Source organism: Nyctereutes procyonoides, unplaced genomic scaffold, assembly GCF_905146905.1.
Source record: "Nyctereutes procyonoides isolate TBG_1078 unplaced genomic scaffold, NYPRO_anot_genome, whole genome shotgun sequence".
In the NCBI taxonomy this organism is placed as follows: Eukaryota; Metazoa; Chordata; class Mammalia; order Carnivora; family Canidae; genus Nyctereutes; species Nyctereutes procyonoides.
In genome coordinates this window covers 16,559,156-16,566,252 of record NW_026575049.1, presented here as the reverse complement: position 1 = coordinate 16,566,252, position 7,097 = coordinate 16,559,156, and the positions used below count along the sequence as shown (strand labels likewise).

At 37.2% G+C, this 7,097-nt stretch overlaps 1 pseudogene; it reads right to left on the bottom strand.

Annotated features, from left to right (window-relative positions):
* Window positions 1-1,912: 1,912 nt before the first annotated feature.
* Window positions 1,913-5,654, bottom strand: LOC129512123 (olfactory receptor 6C2-like; annotated as a pseudogene).
* Window positions 5,655-7,097: the final 1,443 nt, after the last annotated feature.

Sequence of the window (7,097 nt, the reverse complement as noted above, 5' to 3'; positions counted from 1 at the left end):
TTTCTGATTCCACACAAATCTTAAAATAATTTGTTCCAACTCTCTGAAGAAAGCCCAGGGTATTTTGATAGGGATTGCATTAAATGTGTAAATTGCCCTGGGTAACATTGACATTTTCACAGTATTAATTCTTCCAATCCATGAGCGTGGAATATTTTTCCATCTCTTTGTGTCTTCCTTAATTTCTTTCAAAAGTTTTCTATCATTTTTAGAGTATATATCCTTTACCTCTTTACTTAGGTTATTCCTGGGTATCTTATGCTTTTGGGTGCAATTGGGAAAGAAGAAGTCAAACTCTCCATCTTCGCTGATGACATGATACTCTACATAGAAAACCCAAAAGACTCCACTCAAGTTTGCTAGAACTCATACAGTAATTTGGCAGTGTGGCAGGATACAAATCAATGTCCAGAAGTCAGTGGCATTTTTATACACTAACAGTGAGACTGAAGAAAGAGAAATTAAGAAAACATTTCTTAGATATGACACTAAAAGCATATTTATTAATAAAAAATGGAAAAAATAGACTTCATCAAAATTAAAAATTTAGCAGTTTAGAAAGTCCCCATTTAAAAAATTTTTTTAAAAAAGATTTTGTTTATTTATCCATGAGAGAGACACACAGAGAGAGGCTAAGACACAGGCAGAGCGAGAAGCAGACTCTATGCAGGGAGCCTGACGTGGGACCCAGTCCCAGGCCTCCAGGACCAAGCCTTGTGCTGAAGGCAGGTGCTATACCACTGGGCCACCAAGGCATCCTCTAGAGTCTCCTTTAGAAAATGAATAACAGCCAACAATCAAGCCACTGACTGGGAGAAAATGTTTACGAATCATACATCTGATAAAGGACCTGTATCACAATATATACAATTCAATTAAGAAGATAAGCAACCGAATTAAAAAATGGGCAAATGATTTGAATAGAAATTTCATTAAAGAAGATATACAAATGGATAATAAGCATCTGAAACTCAATATCATTTATCTTGAGGGAAATGCAAATTAAACTTACAATCAGGGAGCACCTGGGTGGCTCAGTGGTTGAGCGTCTGCCTTCTGCTCGGGGCATGATCCCAGGGCCCTAGGATTGGGTCCTGCATCGGGCTCCCTGCAGGGAGCCTGCTTCTCCCTCTCCTTGTGTCTCTGCCTTTCTCTCTGTGTCTCTCATGAATAAATAAAATCTTAAAAAAACTTACAATCAGGTGCTACTACATGTCTTTAAAAATAGCCATAATAAACAAAAGTCAAAATCAAGCATTTGTGACTGTGTGAAGAATTTGGACCCTTCATACCTTGCTAGGTGAAGTAATTACTGGTGGGAATATGAAATGACAGAAATTTGGAAAACAGCTTGGTTGATACCAGATAACTCAACAATTTCACTTGTAGGTACAAAGAAATGAAGACGTTTGTCTCATAGTGACATGGAAACAATTTGAATGTTCATCAATTAGTAAGTGAATAAGCACACATGTGGTATATCCATATAATGGAAAACTATTTACTAGAAAAAGGAATAGTGAGAAGCGCTACAACAGGGATGAACCTTAAAAACATTATGCTAAATGAAGATAGATAACAAAATATTATGTAATATATGTTTCCATTTATATAGAGTGTCCAGAAAAGGCAATTTTATAGACAGAAAACAGGTTAGTGGTCGCACCAGGAATTAGAAGTGATGATTGACTGACAGTGGTCATCAGGGAACTGTTTGGATTGATGGAAGTGTGCTGAAACTGGATCATGGTGGTGGTTGTGAAACTCTATTACTTTTCTAGAATTTATTCAGTAGTAGACTTAAAATTGATGACTTCTATAGTGGTTAAATTCTATCTCAATAAGACTGTTAAAAGTGGGTATGTGGAGTTTTTTTTATTTTACATGTTGATCTTTTAAATGTACTAGTCCTTTAATTCTTTGAGATAGATGCAGCCCTTTTGATTCTTTGAAAGCTTGTACCACTTGCTTGTTCCTCAGAGTATAAATAAAGGGATTCATCACTGGGGCAACTGAGGTGGTAAGCACTGACACCACCTTATTAATAGCAACCCCTTCTTTTGCATGAGGTTTGATATAGATAAAGATGCAGCTTCCATAAGTAATAGAAACCACAATTATATGGGAAGAACAAGTAGAAAAAGGCTTTTTCCTTTGCTGGACAGAAGGAAATCTGAGGATGGTCATGATGATGTATGTGTAGGACAGAATTACACACACCAAGGTGAAAATGAGTGTCAACACAGCAGGACCAAGACAAATCGCTCGATAAACTCTGTGTCTGAGCAGGTAATCTTCAGGATGGGAGCAGCATCACAGCCAAAGTGATCTATGACATTGGAGTCACAAAACTCGAGCTTGAAGCCCATGATATAGGGTGGGAGGATGATGAGCAGAGCTAACATATAACATCCAATAAGGAACTTTGATGAAGACCCTGTTGTTCATGATGGTCATGTAATGCAGGGGTTTGCAGATGGCCACATAGCAGTCATAGGACATGGCTGTGAGGAGGAAAAATTCAGTCACACTCAATATGACAACAAAAAATAATTGAGTGGCACAAGGATTATAGGTAACTGTATTGTTAATCAAGGGTATACAGATATCTCAGAATACAGACAGTGGTAACAGAGACTTCTAGATATGAGAAATTCCGGAGAAAGTAGTACATAGGAGTTTTCAGTTTTCAGATTCAAGAATCTACAAATGTGAGGGTGATGATGGTTAAGTTTCCAATTACACTCAGCAGATAGGTGATGAACAAAAAGACAAAAATCAGAATCTGTAGATTCGAGTCATCTGTCAGTCCTACCAGGATGAACCTTGTTAGCACTGTATACTTTTTTTGTCACCGACCTCTGACTTTTGCATATTCTGTTGGCAAAAATGAGACAGAAATTGGACATGAGTAGAGTTCAAATGGTTTGAAATTGTGGGTAGAGCGAGGATGCCAGGCAAACCTATTATTTCATTTGACAGTATGATTGCCTTGCTGGCTTGTGCTACTCTGAGATTCAGACAGGAGTGTGACCAGAATGCTGGTATTAAACATTCTTACCATTATACCAATGATGTCTCTGACATAAGGACTTTTAGATTAGAAAAACAACCAACTCCCCCACCTCCTGCAAAAAATAAGCAAGCAAGCAAACCAACAAAACTCCTGGGAATGAACCTCTTTCAGATGAAATCAGCTATGTGGAAAAAAAAACAGTCACAGAAACACTATCACGAATCATATAATGGTAGCAGAAGAACAGCGTAACTACATTGGTTTGAGTATGGACTCTGAAGCTTGATTATCTGGGTTCAAATTATGATTCATTCAGCATATGACTTTAGGCAAATTCTTAATCTCTGCACTTTGGGGTGCTTTGGTGGCTCAGTTGATTAAGTGTCTGACTCTTGATTTTGACTCAGGTAATGATCTCAGTGTTGTGAGATCGAGCCCCACATCAGCTCAGGGCTGGGTATGGAGTTTGCTTAGGATTCTCTCTCTGCCCCTCCCTTGGTGCCTCACATACTCTATTTCCCTGTCTTTCTCTAGCTTTCAAAAAATAAATTAATAAATAAACATTAATCTTTGTGCTTCAATTTCTTCATCTCATGTACACTGTGGAGAATAATTGAACTTATTTCATAGGTTTGTTAAAAGGAACTAATGAGCTAATACATTTAAACCACTTGAAAAATTGGCATGTAATAAGCACAGTATAAGGGATTCTGTTGTTTTTATTATTATATACAAGGTTTTAGAATTATTGGTGATAAGCCTTCTGGTCATGAATACTACAAAACTTTTTTCAGTGGAAGGTAAATAGAGTTGGTTATAATGATAGATGTGAAGTTCCTACAGCTTCTCTTCAAGCTTCTCTATTAGTCTGTCTTTCCTGAGCTCCTTAGGCAAATATGATCATTTAAAATAACTACTGCCTTGATAAACTTTTCACTTTCAAAACTGGAAAACAAAACAAAACAAAGCATCATCTACGTAACACTGAGGGTGCTCTTTTATTAGCTATCATTTTCTATTTCAAACACTTTAATGACTTCTGTCTGAACTTGGAATGAAACCCAAATTCTCTACTATGACCTGCAAATTTCCACATGCTGTATGCATTGCCCTGAATATCTCTTCCATCTCAGCTTTTTCTACTTTATATCTCATTAAGCACGTCCCATTTTTAGTGGCCTTTTTCAGTTCTGCCAACTTCATGTGTCTGTTTTCCATATTTTTTTTTAGGTCTCACTGACACTATACCCTCTTCAAGAGGAAGTCTTAGTGCTCTCTAAACAAACATGTGAATTTGGGGCTTTTAGTAATGCACCACTTTACTCTTTTTAATTACCTATTTTCTTTTTAAGTTGTTAATCTCTGTCCCCTTACTAGACTACAAGGCCATGAAGGTCATGTTTGTTTTGTTCACTATGTTCAATGGCGTGCCCAGGAATGTGTTTGGTACTCAGCAGGAGTTTAATAAATGCTCTTCGGTAAATAAGTAGGACTAAGCATTTTATACATGAAAATAATTTGCTGATTATACTTTAACTGAAACATCGTTCATCCATTTCTAGTTATTGCTTATCTTTGATAATAGGTCTCAAAACCTATGAAAACTGTTTTTGACATCAGATATGATGTCTGGCAAAAGACCTTGTCTTGACATAAGGTAAAAAGATCATTTTTACCAGTACATCCCCTGAACTGACTCCTGGCCTGTTTACTTATGCCAAAGATTAAATCAGACAATATTTTTTTTGCATTATTTTGGATTAATATGCAGAATCATCTTGTGGAAATGAGAGGCTAAAGGATTGAATTCCATAGGGTCCATTCTAGCTCCTGACACCCATACCTCTAATTCTCCAATAGGAGGTTGATTGAAGCTGCTGGAAACTTAATTTCTGGATAAACACAATACAGTTGCCAGGGTTATTTTCTAAATTGGTAGTGGTGAAGGGTTAGGATTTGAGAATCAGTCAGATTAGGGTGCAAACAAAGGTTCTGAAGTACTCCACTTCCTTCAGTTTCATCATACATAAAAAATGCAGATATTTACACCTTTTTCTTCATTGAGTTGTGGTAAGGATTAAGTAAGATTAAACACAAAGTTCTTAGCATAGCTTTAGGGATATTATTAATATTAAATAAAGGTTGAATATTTTTGCTCTTTCTTCTTTTTTCCTTGAACAGGAGTTGTTTCTCACATGGTGCTTGATGTCTTTTCCTCTTGGTTAGATGAACTTTGGATCCCTTTCTACTCTTTTCCTCACTGCAACCTTCTTAATATTTCTCCAAGACTCCCATAAAGTCTTGGAGAGATTTGTACCCAGCTTGATATTATGAAGATTTCTGGAATCTCATGAGTAGTGTTTCCTTGGAAAGTCTACTAATTAATAGGGTTCTTACTGGAACTAATATACTGTATGTTCTCTTCTTTCCAAGTCCATTTAGTATTTGTCATTTACTCTTTGTGATTTGTAGAATAGCATGCTGATGATATTTCTAATTTATCCACCTCTTTTTTATTTGAACTTACTCCCCAACTGCCATAACCTTCAAATTCTCTTCTGGGCTGGTCTTGACTGACTGACTTTTCAAAAACTTGTGCCATTTCAGAATAACTGTAATCAAAGTACCCTATATCCATCTTTTCCACATTCTATTTGTGTTCTCCTGTGTCTCCTTCCTTCCTTCCTTCCTCCCTCCCTCCCTCCCTCCCTCCCTCCTTCCTTCCTTCCTTCCTTCCTTCCTTCCTTCCTTCCTTCCTTCCTTCTTTTTAGAGTGGGAGAGAGAGGGAAAGGAGGGAGAGAGGGAAAGAGAGAATACCAAGCAGGCTCCACGCTCAGTGTGGAGCTAGGTGCGGGGCTTGATTCCACAACCCCAAGATCATGACCTGCATGGAAATTAAGAGTTGGACGCTTTTCTATTTCTTCCTGTTCCAGTTTTGGTAGTTTGTGGCTTTCCAGGAATGCATCCAATTCTTCTAGATTGCCTAATTTATTGGCATATAACTGTTCATAATATGTTTTTAAAATTGTTTGTATTTCCTTGGTGTTGGTAGTGATCTCTCCTTTCTCATTCATGATTTTTATTAATTTGAGTCTTCTCTCTCTTCTTTTTAATAAGGTTGGCTAATGGTTTATCTATCTTATTAATTCTTTCAAAGAACCAACTCCTGGTTTTGTTCATCTGTTCCACAGTTCTTCTGGCCTCGATTTCATTGAGTTCTGCTCGAATCTTAATTAACTCTCTTCTTCTGCTGGGTGTAGGAACATATGCTTTTTTTTCTCTAGCTCCTTTAGGTGTAAGGTTAGCTTTTGTATTTGAGTTCTTTCCAGTTTTTGAATGGATGCTTGTATTGCGATGTATTTCCCCCTTCGGACTGCTTTTGCTGCATCCCAAAGACTTTGAATGCTTGTATCTTCATTCTCATTAGTTTCCATGAATCTTTTTAATTCTTCCTTAATCTCCTGGTTGACCCTTTCATCTTTTAGGAAGATAGTCCTTAACCTCCACGTGTTTGAGGTGCTTCCAAACTTCTTGTTGTGATTTAGTTCTAATTTCAAGGCATTATGGTCTGAGAATATGCAGGGGACAATCCCAATCTTTTGGTATCGGTTCAGACCCGATTTGTGACCCAGTATGTGGTGTATTCTGGAGAAAGTTCCATGTGCACTTGAGAAGAATGTGTATTCAGTTGAGTTTGGATGTAAAGTTCTGTAGATATCTGTGAAATCCATCTGGTCCAGTGTATCATTTAAAGCTCTCGTTTCTTTGGAGATGTTGTGCTTAGAAGACCTATCGAGTGTAGAAAGAGCTACACTGACGTCACCAAGTATAAGTGTATTGTTATCTAAGTATTTCTTCATTATGGTTATTAATTTATTTAAATATTTGGGAGCTCCCACATTCGGGGCATATATATTGAGGATTGTTAAGTCCTCTTGTTGGATAGATCCTTTAAGTATGATAGAACAGGCCAATAACCAGGGAGGAAATTGAAGCAGTAATCCAAAACCTCCCAAGACACAAAAGTCCAAGGCCAGATGGCTTCCCAGGGGAATTCTATCAAACGTTTATTTTTTAATTT